Source organism: Equus quagga, chromosome 11 (assembly GCF_021613505.1).
Source record: "Equus quagga isolate Etosha38 chromosome 11, UCLA_HA_Equagga_1.0, whole genome shotgun sequence".
Lineage (NCBI taxonomy): Eukaryota > Metazoa > Chordata > Mammalia > Perissodactyla > Equidae > Equus > Equus quagga.
Genome location: NC_060277.1, coordinates 95,019,380 through 95,035,311, shown reverse-complemented (window position 1 = coordinate 95,035,311; position 15,932 = coordinate 95,019,380). Strand labels below are relative to the sequence as shown.

Genomic DNA, 15,932 nt, shown 5'->3' with positions numbered 1-15,932 from the left:
TGCATTGTTTAATTTATTCCTGAAATATCCTATCAATGTAATAGAACATTGGTCATCCTTTACGAATGAGGGGATTAATGAAGTAACTTCCCTGCTTTAGAAAAACATACACCAGTGGTTCTTGACAGTCTACTTAATTATGTCTAACTTTTCATTCTTGGAGTCAAGACTCTCTATGTCTAGATTTTACCTCACATGATGGTTTTCTAGATACAGTTCACCAATCACTGCTTCCTAGTGACAATTTGTTCTTTTTCACGTCTGTGCATTAATTGCTGCTGTTCACTGCAGCTGGAATGACCTTTCTGCTCTTCTGCCTTGTATTCAAGTCCTGTGTGTCCGCAGAACCCCAGCAGAATCTGAAATACTCGAGCGTACACCTGCATCCTACTTATCCTTGAATGCCCCACATCTCCTAGCCCAATGCAAGGCAAATAGCAGGTACTCAACAAAGATTGATTGAAATGAAGTAAATTATATATTTTCTCTTCAAAATACAACAATAATGGAGAGATTATGGATTCATGTACAGTGATTAAGAATACAGACTTTGGAGACAGGCTGCCTTGGTTCAGATCCCAACTCCACTATTTACCACCTACTGATGTTAGGCAACTTATTTAACTTCTTCGTGCCTCAGTTGCCCTTAACCATAAAACAGAGGATAAGTTTACCACCAACCTCCTAGGATTGTTGTAAGAATTAAATGACAAAATATATGGAAAGCAATTAGAACTGTATGTGTTACGTGGTAAATTCTATATGTGTTTGCTGATATTATCTAACCAGTTGTATATTTAGTAAACTAAGCTAACAAACCAAAATATATTTTAAAATCATAATTTCAGCTAATATTTAAATACTTAAACATTAATTATTTTAATTTTAAAAAACTCAAGTGCTACAGGAGCTCTTTGGAAAATCAGTGGTTATTTAATTCAATCTAGTAATCAGATTTGTCTAGTCAATGGACAAAAACCTCTCTGACTGAAAATAAAATTATAAGATACGACTATCATTAGCAAATAATTCTAGGGAAAAAAAACCCCAAGGTTTAGTATAGAATAATTATAAGTTTAAATATCTCAACATTATATTTCACATAGCAAATAGCTGAAAATTTTATTTTCCCAGTACCTGGCCCTGGAACATCCATTTTCGCAACCAGGTTAATCATAGTTAACACATACCTTACTTAACTGGGAATAATTCTCTGTTACTATCTGCATAGTCTATGACCTACAATAATTCATGAAAATTAAACCGAAAGCCTAGGATCCCCAAGAAAAATAGGCAACACTCCAACCAGCAGAAGTTGGGCTAACCTTGCATGTGCCATGTGACTGCTGCTGTGAGATCCACTCTGACATGTTGCAATGGCAACATACATTCTCATGGGGACGTACATGTCCACATGAGACAGGGCAGAAGAGTCGTCCTGTTTAGGACATATACACCTACACAATTATAGCCAATATCAGTTGTCCTCAAGTGGCAAAACAACATTACTTCCATTTGAAAGAAATCCAATTTAAGAATAATTTTCAGTGCAGGCTAATAAACTGGCAGGAGTTATATCAGTCTTGAATATAACCCCACCCTGGAGAAATGCGATGCAACTGGAAAGGGCTCCTAAAGACTGCCGTTTAACTCAAACCCAGCATCTGTTGTCTGCCTGCTCAGGACAGAGCGAAGTGGACATTCTGCAATGAGAGGATTGATGTCAAGGGCAGTCCTGATACCAGCCATTCTTTCTTCCAATCTAAAGGAGTTCACCAGAAATTTAGAAGATCATGCAATTCAGGAAATACCAAATGTTTTTACTCACAGGAATTTTTATTAGGATGACCAACTGAAAAGTCTCCTATATCCTCCTTTTGTGAATGGATGAAGCACTCCATGAGGCTTAAAGAAAATTGAGCTGCTGTGAAATGTGAAACCTCCCAACACTGACATCCCTGCTGACTCGGGAAGTGCAATCATGGGAGAGTTTTCTCGACAGCAATCCAGAAATCCACAGAGTTGATGGGAGAAGGATGTCGGTAAGGCACACAGAGGCTTACAAAAGCTGTGACTAACACACATAAAAGTGATCTTTTATCTCCGTCCAGGAACTGAGTAGCAAACACATTTTCCATCCGTATGTTGGAGCTTCCCACATCTTCACCTCCTGCTCCCCTCCCTCTCCTCGTCTTTAGTCTGCTCGCTCTCTACAGGTCCCACACTGAACTCATCATTGACCCCCCTTCCCTACCACCCCAGACAACAGCTTTTCAGCTCAGATTTATGTGTAAACCTGAGACCTAAACATGATCCTTGGCCTCCCTCTCCACAGACCCTCTTGATCAGCACAACTTACCATCTCTACATTCAGAAATGTCTCCCAAACTCTACCATCTCTTACTGGTTCATCAACCACCGACACCACTGTTCACACTCACCTGGCCCACTTACTTGTTCTGACTGTTTCCACGTTGGCCCTGCTGCAGTTTATTTTCCATAGAACATAACTCACATCTTAACACTCCCTGCTGTAAATCATCTAGAGGATTCTCAGTGGCCTTAGAATAAAATCTAAACTCTGTAGAACAATCCACAAAATCCTACATGGCCTAACACCTGCCTACCTCCTTGACCTCATCTCTTACCTCCCCCCTTCTCTTTCTCTATGCTCCTCCCACCTGGCAAAGACTGTTCCTGACCATCCTAACCAAAGCAGGCACGCTCCCTGCACTGCCTCCCGATCGCTCTCTGTCACGTTGCTCTGTTTTAGTTTTTTCTGGCACTCGTCACTGTCTGAAGTTTTTGTGTACTCATTTGTTTATATTTTTATTGTCTGTCTCCCCCACTAGAATGAACACCTTGACGACAAGGACCTTATTGGCCTGTTTAGGTATATGCTTAGCAGCTAACATGGTGCTAAGCATTTTGCTAAATGAATTAATAAATGAAAAAGTGAATGAACATAATTTACAATTGTATTCCACAAAAATTCTGATTCCACAAAAATACTGATTTTTATTAATAAATGTAATGTGCCGCTGTTAAATGAGCCATCATTTATTAGCGGCATGACTTAAAATCATTATTTAATATCCTTACTCTCAGTTTCATCATCTGGGAAGTGGGTATAGTAATAGTCGTGACCTTAGAAGTTATAAGAAATAAGGAAGATGTACATAAAATGCTTAGCATGATGTCTGGCACATGGTATACATTCCATAAATGCTAGCTATTAGTGGAAGATAAGTTTAGAAGTTCTAGTTATCTCAAAAACAATAATATTAGTTTTATTGTGGAAACTGATGTGCCACCCAGATAGTGGTCCCCAGAAAACTGAATAATGTAATGAGAAATCTCAGATATGTCCCTTCTTCTCTATTCCCACCCAACTCTGACACCCTCTAAGACAGAAATCATGCCCTCCTCCACACTCCCGTAGAATACTCAAGTAGCTTCAAAACCATTACCTCTGTATTCAAATTATCTCCTTTCTACGAAATAGTATTTCGGCCAAGAAAATAAGCTCTAAAATCAACTCCTCTTGTGGTCTTGAGACCTTCAATAAGCTAGCTCATCCTTCCCACCAATCTTACACACAACTAATCTTGAGGGTCATCTTCACTCTTGTCAGCACAACACCCCCATAGAATATGGCACAGTAGTTAAGAGCATGGAATCTGCAGCCAGACTGCTTGGCTTCAAGTGCCAGCTCCATCACTTACTCACTTACTAGCTACTTAGCCTCTCTACGCCTGAGGTTCCTCATCTATAAACTGGCAAGGATAGTAACACTGCAGACAGCGTAAGCTTATGGTGAGAATTGTATAACACACATAAAGCACTCAGTATAAAACCAAATACTGAGTAAGTGATGACGATGATGATGATGATGATGAGCCTCCATTCTAAAACTACAGTCATCTTTCTAAATTACAAATCCAATCATGTCACATATATGTTCAAAAACTTTTAATTAATGCCCACTGCCAACAGGATGGAGTTCAAGATCCGAAGTGTAGGATACCAAGCCCAGTACGGTTCTTCCTACTGTGGCACTAACCGACCTTTACAAGTTTTCTCCTCCAATGGCTCCCCACAGGAGATCCATAATCTGTGCTTTAACTAATGTACGCTTTTTTGCCATCCCTGGAACACACCATGCCGTTTTGTTTCTCTTGCTGAAGTTCCTTTCCTACTCCGTTCTACCTGCTAAGCTCCTGTTCATCCTTCAAGACCCACACAAATGTTCCCTTTTCATGAAGTACTCCTCAAATCTTCCAGTCAGTGATTCCCACCTCTAAACTCCCACACTTAACCTAGAAAACCCGAATTATAGCCCCGTATTGTCATTTGCCAGTTTACTTCTCTGTGTGTCTTCTTCTCTATGAGCTCCTCAAGGGCCGGAACCTATTTGTTGCTTTCTTGCGTAATGCCTGATTTACAGAACTTGTTCAGCCCATGACTGTTTGACTGAACTAAGAGATATCTATTGAAGCAATGTGCACAAAAAAGCTAAATTCTAGCAGGCAGATCCAAAACCGAAAAATCATTGTAGTAAGAAGATGGCTAAAATGAAAGCAGTTTAATGTCAAGCATCTTTTGGGTCAATCATCCTGTTGATTTGCATCTCTTTTGGCTTCTGACCCCTGTATGTTGTGCAATTTTCTACTTATTTTTAGAGCTCAAGCCATCTTATCTGAAGATGGTTGGGAAAATACATACATTTTTTAAGACTTTCAAAGTTAGACATTTCTAAAAGTTTACCAATTTAATATTTTTCCGACTCTAAATTCTGAAACATCATACTAAGTTTTATCTGTTTATTTATTTAAATGATTTTATTGTTAGGCTTTTAGTGGTTTAGATGTAATTTGGAAACCTCCCCTAGTGTGCTCCATAGTACACTGACCTTGAAGCTAATCTATGAAAACTAATTAAATTAAATTTAAATTAAAACAACTCCATTGTCAAGTAAGTTTGGGGAAAAATACATGCTATATCTCTTTATTGAAAAGTCATACAGCACTTGAGTATATTAAATGCTCTGAAAGGTCCACTGATGAAGAATTTAATATTTCCCCAAAAGAAAAAGTTAACAAATGGGATTACATCAGACTAAAAAGCTTCTGCAAAGCAAAGGAAACCATGAACAAAGCAAAAAGACAACCCACCAAGTGGGAGAAAATATTTGCAAATCATTTGTCTGACAAGGGATTGATGTCCAAAATATGTAAAGAACTCATATAACTCAACAACAACAAAACTCAATCAAAAAAGGGGGAGAGAATATGAACAGATATTTTTCCAAAGAAGGTATACAGATGACCAACAGACACATGAAACAATGTTCAACATCACTAATTATTAGGGAAATGTAAATCAGAACTACAATAAGATATCACGTTTCACCTGTCAGAATGGCTATAATCACCACGACAAAATACAACAAATGTTGGCGAGGATGTGGAGAAAACGGAACCCTCATACACTGCTGGTGGGAATGCAAACTGGTGCAGCCACTACGGAAAATAGTATGGGGATTTCTCAAAATTTAAAAAGAAAAATACCATACGATCCAGCTATCCTACTACTGAGTATTTCTCCAAAGAACTTGAAATCAATGATCCAAAGAGATTTATGCACCTCTATGTTCATTGCAGCATTATTCACAGTAGCCAGAATGTAGAAGAAACCCAGGCGCCCTTCTGTAGATGAATGGATAAAGAAGATGTGGTATATATATACAATGGAATACTACTCAGCCATAAAAAAGACAAAATCGTCCAATTTGCAACAACATGGATGGACCTTGAGGGTATGATGTTAAGTGAAATAAGCCAGGCAGAGAAGGACAAATACTGCATGATTTCACTCATATGTGGCAGATAACAAATACATGGACAAAGAGAACAGATTAGTGGTTACCAGAAGGGAAGAAGGTTGGGGGGTGGGCAAAAGGGATAAAGGGGCACATATGTATGGTGATGGATAAAAATTAGACTACTGGGAGCAAGCATGATGAAGTACATTCAGAAATTGATAAATAATAATGTGCACCTAAAATCACACAATGTTATAAACCATTATGATCTCAATAAAATTATTTGGAAAAAAAAAAAAGAACTCAGTATTTCTCAAACTTATTTACCAGATTCGCTTTAATGTTCCTTGGAACAGAAGTTCATGGAGCTCATTTTGGGAAATACTATACCATTTAGTCTCTAAATGGCCCAATACAACTCGTCTTTGGGTCATAAGTAATCTTAATTCATAACACGGTTAAATGGAGTCTTAAAGAGCATCTGTCACTATCACCCATGCAGGTCTAAACTCCCATCCACATGCCCCTACCAAGTTATTGTTCAAAGCACGTACTAAGGGAATGGAGAACAAATCATGTGTTACAGCTCTGTTCTTTACGCAGAACCAGAATCTCTTTCTCTATAGATTCCATCCATTCATCTTATCGGCTTCTTGGAGCCTTGAAGAATAAATCTAGAAATTTTATCTCTTTTTCAGCCAGCAGGTCTAAATTATCACACAGAATCTTTGGTTGCTGGTAGAACAGCGATTGGACAGCCTACTTATCCTTCATCTGAAAAGTAGACAAAAAATGTGGGGATGATTTGCAGGTACCTAGCATGCCAGTCCGTCATTAATGATGTGTCATGATTAGAAGATAATGACTCGGTGCCTTTGAAGACTGAAATGAAGCTCTCCATGCAGTGACAAACCACCAGCGTGAAGAGTCCTAATTTGACAAAACAAACTAAACCCATTTTATGAGGTGAGGAGTGTATCTTAGGTAATAAACACTTAAGTAATTAGATGCTTTTTATAGAGATAGCTATAAACTGAAAAAGGGGGAAAAATCTTGGTTGGTAATAGGCTGACGCTCAGGGAGGCGGGTATATAAGAGCCAGGGCAGAGGAGAGGAGCATTGAGACACCAAGAGACTTCTCTTCTCAACCCAACAAAAACCCAACTCCTGACACCATGTCTTGCTGTGCTCCCCGCTGCTGCAGTGTCCGCACTGGCCCTGCTACCACCATCTGCTCCTCTGACAGATGCTGCCGGTGTGGAGTCTGCCTGCCCAGCACCTGCCCACACGAGATCAGCCTCCTTCAACGCACCTGCTGCGACCTTTCTGTCCCACCCTGCTGTGAGCCTGACACCTATGTGCCAACTTGCTGGCTGCTCAACTCCAGACATCCAACTCCCGGACTGAGTGGGATCAACCTGACAACCATCGTTCAGCCTGGCTGTAACAGTCTCTGTGAGCCCTGCTGTTAAGTGGCCACATCATTGCACAGGGTCAGTGTCGTGCTGCTCAGCACCCTGTGGGGCATCCAGCCTTCAACACTCGCTCCTACCAACATCAAGCTAAATCAATCTCAATTCCCAGGGCAATGTTTTCATGAGTTTGCCCAACTTCTTCATTCTTTCCTCCTTTTGGGTAGGGTTGGAGACTTTCCTTCTGTCTTTTAGGCTATTTCACCGCTCTTTGAAAATAATCATTTTGACTATTCATTAATAAACTTCATTCTGGCTTAGCAAATATGGCCTTGTGATCATTTATTCCTGTGTTTCCTCTTAGGAAAAGTGGAGTGCCTACCTAAACCTGAACAGCAGGTCACCATACTACCCGAGATTTACCCTAGCATCATGAGATCTCTCATGGTGGAATCACTGAAAAATTAGATACTGGCTCTTTGTGACAGGTTGAAAAGTAAAAAATTCAGTAGGTCATTTTGTAGGATCTTTGTATTCAATAGATATTTTTTAAGACAATCACTGTCCGAGCACTATGCTAGAGTCTAAAGATTAATATAACATTTCTAAAATATTTTATTTATTTTAATTTCCATTACTCTGAAATTGATTTTTCTTTCTTCCCTGATTGACTAAACAAATTGATCACTTTGCTGGTATGCAGAAATAATTTTGGCTCCCTTAGTCATAGTCATGAATGAAATTTTAAGCTCAAAAAGCAATACAATTTTGGGAAGTGCATAGATTCATTTCTTGATATACGCTGTCTTCTAATAAAATCAGTTTTGAATGAATATTAGCATTTACCGAGTATTCCTTGCTCCCTCAAAGGAAGCTTGGTTTACATTAGTCATAACTATGCTTAGAAGTTTACTAGTCCAAGAGACATGTAATATCATGTCATTGAAATAAACTGAAAATGTCAGGCCATAGTACAGTATTCTCTATACACCAGAAATAGGCACACAATTCTGGGAGTGAAAATACACAGCTCCTCTTAGAACAAAGCTTTTATGATGACCATTAATTCTTCTCCTTAGTTGCCCTGGAAAAATCCAGGTGCATTAATGTTTTTGCAGAAACTACGCAGAGTGAGGTCTACACGTATATTTTCTTGGACTCGCTTTGGGACTTTGGGCCATTCTCTTCCCTTCCAGCCTTGGTTTTCTCATTATTAAAGCAGAAATAATACTCTCTTCCCTGCTTATGTCTCAGGATTACTGTGAGGATTAAATGACACTTTGGGTGCTCCAGACACGGCAGAGACTCTTACCATTACACAGCAGTTCCCCGCTGTCTCACCAAAAGGCACCCTTTTATTTCTTAAAAAATGTATTTTTCCCAAATGGCTTTTTAAAAATCATAATTTATTCATTCCTTCATTTTTGCTCATAAATACATACACAGATACCAGTGAGAATTTTAGGATTAAGTTAAGATATCTATTGTTACTGTCCCAAGTTACCTCTTTTTCAGCCAAAAGCAAAGAGGTTTGATATTTTCACATGTCCTTATAAGGGATAAATATTTAGACTTTATTTTTAATACTGAAAATAACTCTAAGTGTCTTATCATTACTACCGTGGGCCTTCAGGCATTCAAGGACTTTTGGCTAGTTAAAGAGCCCCAAATGGAAACCAGGAGACGGTTTAGTCCTGGCACTGCCTCCGGCTGCCTCTGTGACCCTAAGCAGGTCACTTGAGCTCTTCAGGTCTCAGGTCTGAAATCAGTAAAATGTGCTGGTTGACCAGATCCTCTCAAAAGCCACTTTCAGTTTTGATGCTTTATAGTTCTAGATGGCCTAGAACATTCTAAGTAACAAACACTCCAGGTCACTAATCAACCCCATCCCATCTATTACTTCTACTGCTTTCATTCCCGATAGTTAACATTTAGTGAATTTAGGTACTCTAATAGGTGCTTTCTGTGCATTGTCTCATTTACTTCTAACAAAAACACTAAAAGGTAGCTACCATTATTCTTCCCACTTTACACGTGAGGAAAGTGAGGCTGAGAAAGTTACTTGCAAAAGTTACACAAATAGTAAGTTTCAGAGGAAGGATTAAACCTAAAACTGCCTGAATCCGAAGTCCCATCTCTTTCTGCCACACCCCAGCGCCTGCCTCCTCTGCAGACAGCAGTGTGATTACACTGGTTCTCTCTATCCAGGAGAAAGTGTGTGCCACGAGACAACACATTCTCTGCTGTCCCTCTGAATTGTATATTTTGTCATATACAGTAACTCGGCTCTCTCTGTGGCGATTATAGTTTAAGACAAAATGAGCGTATATAATGAGTCTAGGAAAAATTGTTTATTTTTCTGAGATGAAACAAGTCATCCTTTTTTTTAACTCACACTTTAAATACTGATTATCAAAGTCAACACAGGAAAAATATTGGCTGGATCTTTAACTTCGCATTGAAATGTAGACTGTTTGGCAATTCAAACATATTTTCAATTTTCCAGTGAGTTTCGATAACCTAGTTCAAGGTAAAAACAAATTACCCTTAAAGTTAATAAGCCTTTAGCCGTGATAACAGAATGGAAAACCAAATCTTTTCATTTTTCTTTCAAGTTGTTCCTGACATCTTTCTTTCCACCTTCACTGACTGCAGCTTAATCTAGACGTTGCCTACCACACCGCTGATCACAGACAGTCCTCTAGCTGACCTTGAGTCAAGTATTCCGTGCTCCCCACCCCCCCAAACTATACCTCTGTCAGCTCGGGCTTCTGTCCCTCTATAAATATTGGTTAAATTGAACTGATCAAAACTCTAGGATCACTCAAGATTTTTGTTTTTCCTAAATCAAGGCTAAACTCTCCACTGTGGCTCTGAAGACTCTCAACAACCTGGTACAGTCATTTTCACCAAACCTTTCTTGCTACTAACCTTGGGGAAATGTTCATGCTACACGCCAGTCAGAGCACCGCTCCCAATACCAAGGTCAAAAGAGTGGTCTCTGCAACCAGACTGTCACACCCTATCACTTACTAGTTGTGTGTCATTGGTCATGTCATTTAACTTCTCTATGCCTCAAGTTCCTCAACTCTTACATAAGATAAAAAACAGTATTTACCCTATGAAATACCTGACTAGTACACCACAAATCTGCCCAGGTCATAAAAAACAAGGAAAGACTAAGAAACTGTCAAAGACAAGAGGAGACTAAGGAAACATGACACCTAAACGTGATGTGGTACATCAGATTGGATCCTGGAAGAGAAAAAGGACACGAGTGGAAAAACTGGTGCTATCTGAATAAAGTCCAAAGATTAATTAATAGCAATGTACCAATGTTGGCTTCTTAGTTTTGACAAAGGCACAATGGTGTTATAAGATATTATCATTAAGGGGAACTGAGTGAGGGGTGTACAGGAACACTGTGCTATCTTTGCAAACTTTCCATAAATCTAAAATTATTCAAAACTAAAAAGCTAAATTAAAAAAGAAGTATGTACCTCTTAAAGCTGTAGTGGAGATTCAATTAGCCAAAACATGTCCAGCCCTTAGAACACTGTGTGCTGACTGTCAACCTCTAAGTCTACCTTTTCATCCTCTCTGCTGCTGAGGTGAGGCGCTGTTTTTCTACTGGATTCCACCAACAGAGGGCGCTGGAAGGAGACTGTAAGGCCTGAGGAAGAAAGAAGGGTCTTGCCCCAGCATCAGTCTCTTATCTGGCAGCAGCAGTAGGTTCTAGTCCTCAGCATCTGTCCACACTCTGAAAAACAGCATCATTGCACCTCCTCAGAAACACCAGCATCAGCAAGAGAGTGACTTGCGGCTCCCTCCCACAAAGGTCTGAACCCTGGCCCCCTGGGGCCTCTCCTGTGAGCTTCTGCGATAAGAGCACCAGCTGGGTGGTACCTGGGGTCTGAGCCCAGATCTGCAGGACCACTCTCCCAAGTCATAGTTTCAGTTAACCCCAACTTCCTCTCTTCCTTCCCAGCCCTAGCGCTGGTAGTTGCTTCTTGTGTTTGTTACCTCGGTTTTCCTTTTTTGCTTTTTCAGTTCTCCAATATCTATTTAACGAATTCCCTATCTTAAAATTCTCTCTGTTAAAATATCTTGTGTGAGGGTTGGTTTGTTTGCTTGTTTTCCTGACTAAATTTGCTATGGAAGCATTCCATAAATGCTGGTGACCATTATTTTCCTACCTTCTTTCCTTAAATATGTATTCCATGTGTTTCAGCTTCCAGACTTCACCCCATAATCCAGGATTGATACTAGGGACTGGGGAAACCAAGAAAAATAAGTCACAGGCCCTGCTTTCAAGGAGATTACATTCTAGTAAAGAGAATGAACAAGTATACAAAAAAATGCAGCAAAGTGTTATGGGTGGATATGAGGTGTAACAGAGGCAAAAGAGCATGGGGCCAATTCTTTTAGGGGCAGGGTTGAGAGTATGGGCAGATCAGTGTCATAGGAGAAATCATTGTTTTCCTTACCCAAAATGCACTTATCTCTTTTCTAAGCATTTCTGATCAAAACAGCTTAATCCAAAGCCCCCACGAAGGCTTCTTTGATCATTTCAGCCTTCTTTTGTTGCATCTCCTCTTGTGGAAATTCTCACAGTACCGAGAAGAGGAATTGCCATTTATTAGAGAACTCTATTGTGCCATACACAATGCTGAATAATTTACACAAGCAATTCTCATTTAATCTTTACTTAACTTTGTAACAACACTATGGTAGGTGATTATGATTTTCCCCAAATTTGGGAAATCACCCTTGATTCCTTTTTTTTAAAAAAGATTTTATTTTTTCTTTTTCTCCCAAAGCTCCCTGGTACAGAGCTGTGTATATTTTAGTTGTGGGTCCTTCTAGTTGTGGCATGTGGGATGCCGCCTCAGCATGGCTTGATGAGCAGTGCCATGTCCGTGCCCAGGATTTGAACCGGCAAAACCCTGCGCCGCCGAAGCAGAGTTGCGAACTTAACCACTCAGCCACGGGGCCAGCCCCTCACCCTTGATTCTTAACACTCAGCAGTGATGACTTGTAAGAACAAACTCTGGTTGGTAAAGAAGAGGAAAGTCAGGGTAGATACTGATGTGTCTACCCATGATTAAGTGGAGAACCTACACTGACACCATTTTGAAACTGCAACAGGAAGCAAGTTTGAATGTAGCAACACAACCAAACAAAACTGAAGAAGAGCTCATCCTGTGGCTGATAAATAAGAAGTAAGTGAGTTATTTGTATGGGGTTATACAAACAACAACAAGGAAACATTCTGATGGATGGAAGCCATGTTCTCTGAGACAGGAGGATATAAAAGACCCACAGAGGACAACTTTGTAGAAGAAAATCTTCCTTTGCAACAAAAATCTACCTGATCACTGTCACTATGTCTTGCTGTGATTCTTGTCTCCAAGGATGCTGCACCCTCCCCACTGGCCCTGCTGCCACCATCTGCTCCTCTAGGGTATGCTGTCAATGTGGAGTCTGCCTGCCGAGCACCTGCCCACACGAGATCAGCCTCCTTCAGCCCACCTGCTGTGATGCCTGCCCCCCACCCTGTTGCGTGCCTGACTCCTATGTGCCATCTTGTTGGCTGCTCAACAGCTGCCACCCTACTCCAAACCTGAGCGGGATCTCTGTCACAACTTGCGTCCAGCCCTGTGAGTGTGAAGCACCTTGCTGCTAGCTAAAGAGGTTTCAAAGAGCTTGCTCACCTTGCCCTGAGGGGCTGCAATAGTCTTTAAGGGCTGCTCAGCAAATGGCCTTTAATTAGACACCCTGGAAGAAAATGCTCTGGCCCTGTGCCTCCAGTTTTGCAGAAGTGTTCTTTCTATGTTCTAAACAACGATTTCAAACGAGAAGTGGAAAAAAATGCTATCATGGAACTCCTTATTTTAAGACTAAATAAACAGCACTGCTCCGCAAACCATGTACTGTCTCGACGCTTAATTCTATAATTACCCAACGACTCTTGACACACGCAAGCGTCATGAACCTGTAAATATGTCCAGCAGAATTACACTTTCTGATGACATCAACACAAATCTCATAGCCAAAAAGAGGCCTCACAACTTAGAGAAAATAAAATATATTAATGTAATATAATGGATAATAAAATATATTAAGCTCTAAGCTTGGAATCATTTTAAGTTACGAGGTCAGCCCCTACTTTTAATTTTAATTTTTTCCCTGCTTCTTTAAGTAACTCACATACGTTCTTAAAGAGGCTGAGAAGCTGGCAGTTGGAGATCAGCACACTCATAGAAGGGACCCCAAAGACTGAGGGGAGCCATATTTTTTCATTGTCTCATTTAGGTGAAGCTTTGAATGTAAAACTGTTTTGACACCCCTAAAGCACTTCACAAAGGAAATTAATCACTCTGCTAATGTAAAGGGTTATTATTATTATAAGGGACTATTCTGAAAATAAATACATACTTTTTTCCATTCTAATCTGTAATTTAATCCAATTCAATAAACATTTATCAAGTACTTACTATGCTCCACGTGTTGTCCTGGGTGCTTGACAGAGACAAAGACTAAGACATGATTCTCGCTTTCAAGGAGTTGGCATTGGAGTGAGGAAGACAAATACAAATGATAAACTATGATATATAGCGGAATGAAATGAGGTCCAAATGAAAAGATACACAGTACACTCTGTGAGAGCAGAGAAAAGAATGAAAACATCTAGAGGAGCGACCTAAAGTTTCTTTATGAAGGACAGAGTTAAGCTGATGCTTGAGGGATGAGTAGGGTTTGAGAAGTAGAGAATTGAGGAGGACAAAAGAGCATGATCATGGTCACCGTGACATGGACAACGTGATCATGGTCACCAATGTGTAAGGTACCGAGGAGATGCCGACCTTCATTTTTACTTGATGCACATTAGGATAAATATCAATATTTAAACAAAAACCATACCAACTGCACTAACAAGTTCTTCTTCTTGTACACTGCGTGAGGCTTACTCATCGATGACATTTACGATTTTCCACTGATTTGTTTGAGCAGTGCGTTCTTCTCCTTTAAAAGGCCAAATTGGTTTTGTAGCAATGTCTCCTCAGAAACAGCCCACCAAAGAATCTGTACTTTGTGTTTATTCAACAACCATGTGTCCTCCAACAGATTATGCAGTTTAGATTCTACTATCTGAATAGTTTTATGCTGATCGTGACAAAGTATGCTAATGTTGGAACCATAGAATATTACCACTCTCCAATTATTTGGCCCAACTTTCTCATCTGCCAACCTCCAGTAAGGCAACAAGGTCAACTGAGGTGAAGAATGTTGTATCAGGCATTCCTCAAAGGAGTTTACAACCTGATTGAAGATCCAAGATATGAAAACAAACAAAGATGCAAAGTGGAGGGTAAGTCAGCAAAAAAAAGTGATTTCTATGAATGCCATAGTTCTAAATCACGTTGGATCCCTGTCTAGAACCAACTGTTATTTTGTGAATCTTATGATTTCTCCTTTGAGTTCCTGTTTTACCTTATTTTAAAGTAAATATATCATTCGTGTGAAAATGAAAGAAAATTGAGGTGATTTTCTTTTAATGGTGCATTTAACAAAAGACACCAACTGGGTGGAGATTTCCTTCCAGTGAATTTACACTTTGACTCGCCACAAGATTGGCGTAACTGTGAGAAACAAAGTTTCTCAACAAACAAACTCATAGAGTAATAAAACCTTTGGAAACTCACAATACATTTATTTAAAATAATGACAAGAGTTTTCATCTTATTTTAGTCTGGCCACCTTGCTTGCACAATAGAGCCTGAATTATATCATCAATAAATAAGGCAAATATGCCTGAGATGCACGTAGTCACATACAACATTCATCTATAAGTAGTCATGTCCTTGTTGACTTTATTGAGTAGAAAATGATCCAATTAATCATTTGAGTTGCGTGTTCAGAAATTAGTAATTAAAAATCACGTTATGCATATTATTTTAAATTAAGAGGAAAAAAACAAGGATAAGAATTTAGCTTCTGAAACTATAGCTGAATCGTCACTTGGACTGATTATCCATACTTTGTGAAAGGTTCATTCCAGGACCTTGTAAAGATAAAGTCATCTTATGACATGTCAATGAGTCAAAAACATGGTTACTTTAATAAGGGCAGGAACTCTAATGAACAAGTAAATACCAAACTGGTTAGAGAATCTTAGTGAAAAAGGGTGCCATAAACAAAAATGAAAGGAAGCCTTCTGGTTGGACCAACATCCAATGGGGAGAGTATATAAGAGCCCCAAAGCAAGAGGAGACATTTGCATCTCAGAAACCTCATCTTTCCTTCCAAGAAACCAAAAGCAAACCAGATTCCCACTGCCATGGTTTGCTGTGCTCCCCGCTGCTGCAGTGTCCCCACCGGCCCCGCCACCACCATCTGCTCCTCTGACAGATGCTGCCGGTGTGGAGTCTGCCTGCCCAGCACCTGCCCACACACCGTTTGGTTACTGGAGCCAACCTGCTGTGACAACTGTCCCCCACCTTGCCACATTCCTCAGCCCTGTGTGCCCACCTGCTTCCTGCTCAACTCCTCCCAGCCCACCCCAGACCTGGAGACCCTCAACCTCACAACCTTCACCCAGCCCAGCTGTGAGCCCTGCATCCCAAGATGCTGCTGACCGATGGCTGCTTTGTTCACTGCCTGACCATGAAGAACCCAGAAGCTGTCTATTCAGG

General features: G+C 40.1%; 1 long non-coding RNA gene across 1 annotated transcript; it reads right to left on the bottom strand.

Moving 5' to 3' along the window:
• Positions 1-6,960: 6,960 nt before the first annotated feature.
• Positions 6,961-15,732, bottom strand: LOC124247665 (uncharacterized). Its single transcript, XR_006890784.1, has 2 exons — positions 15,682-15,732; positions 6,961-7,103 (listed from the first exon to the last, which is right to left on the bottom strand). It is a non-coding gene; the product is annotated as an uncharacterized LOC124247665 (long non-coding RNA).
• Positions 15,733-15,932: the final 200 nt, after the last annotated feature.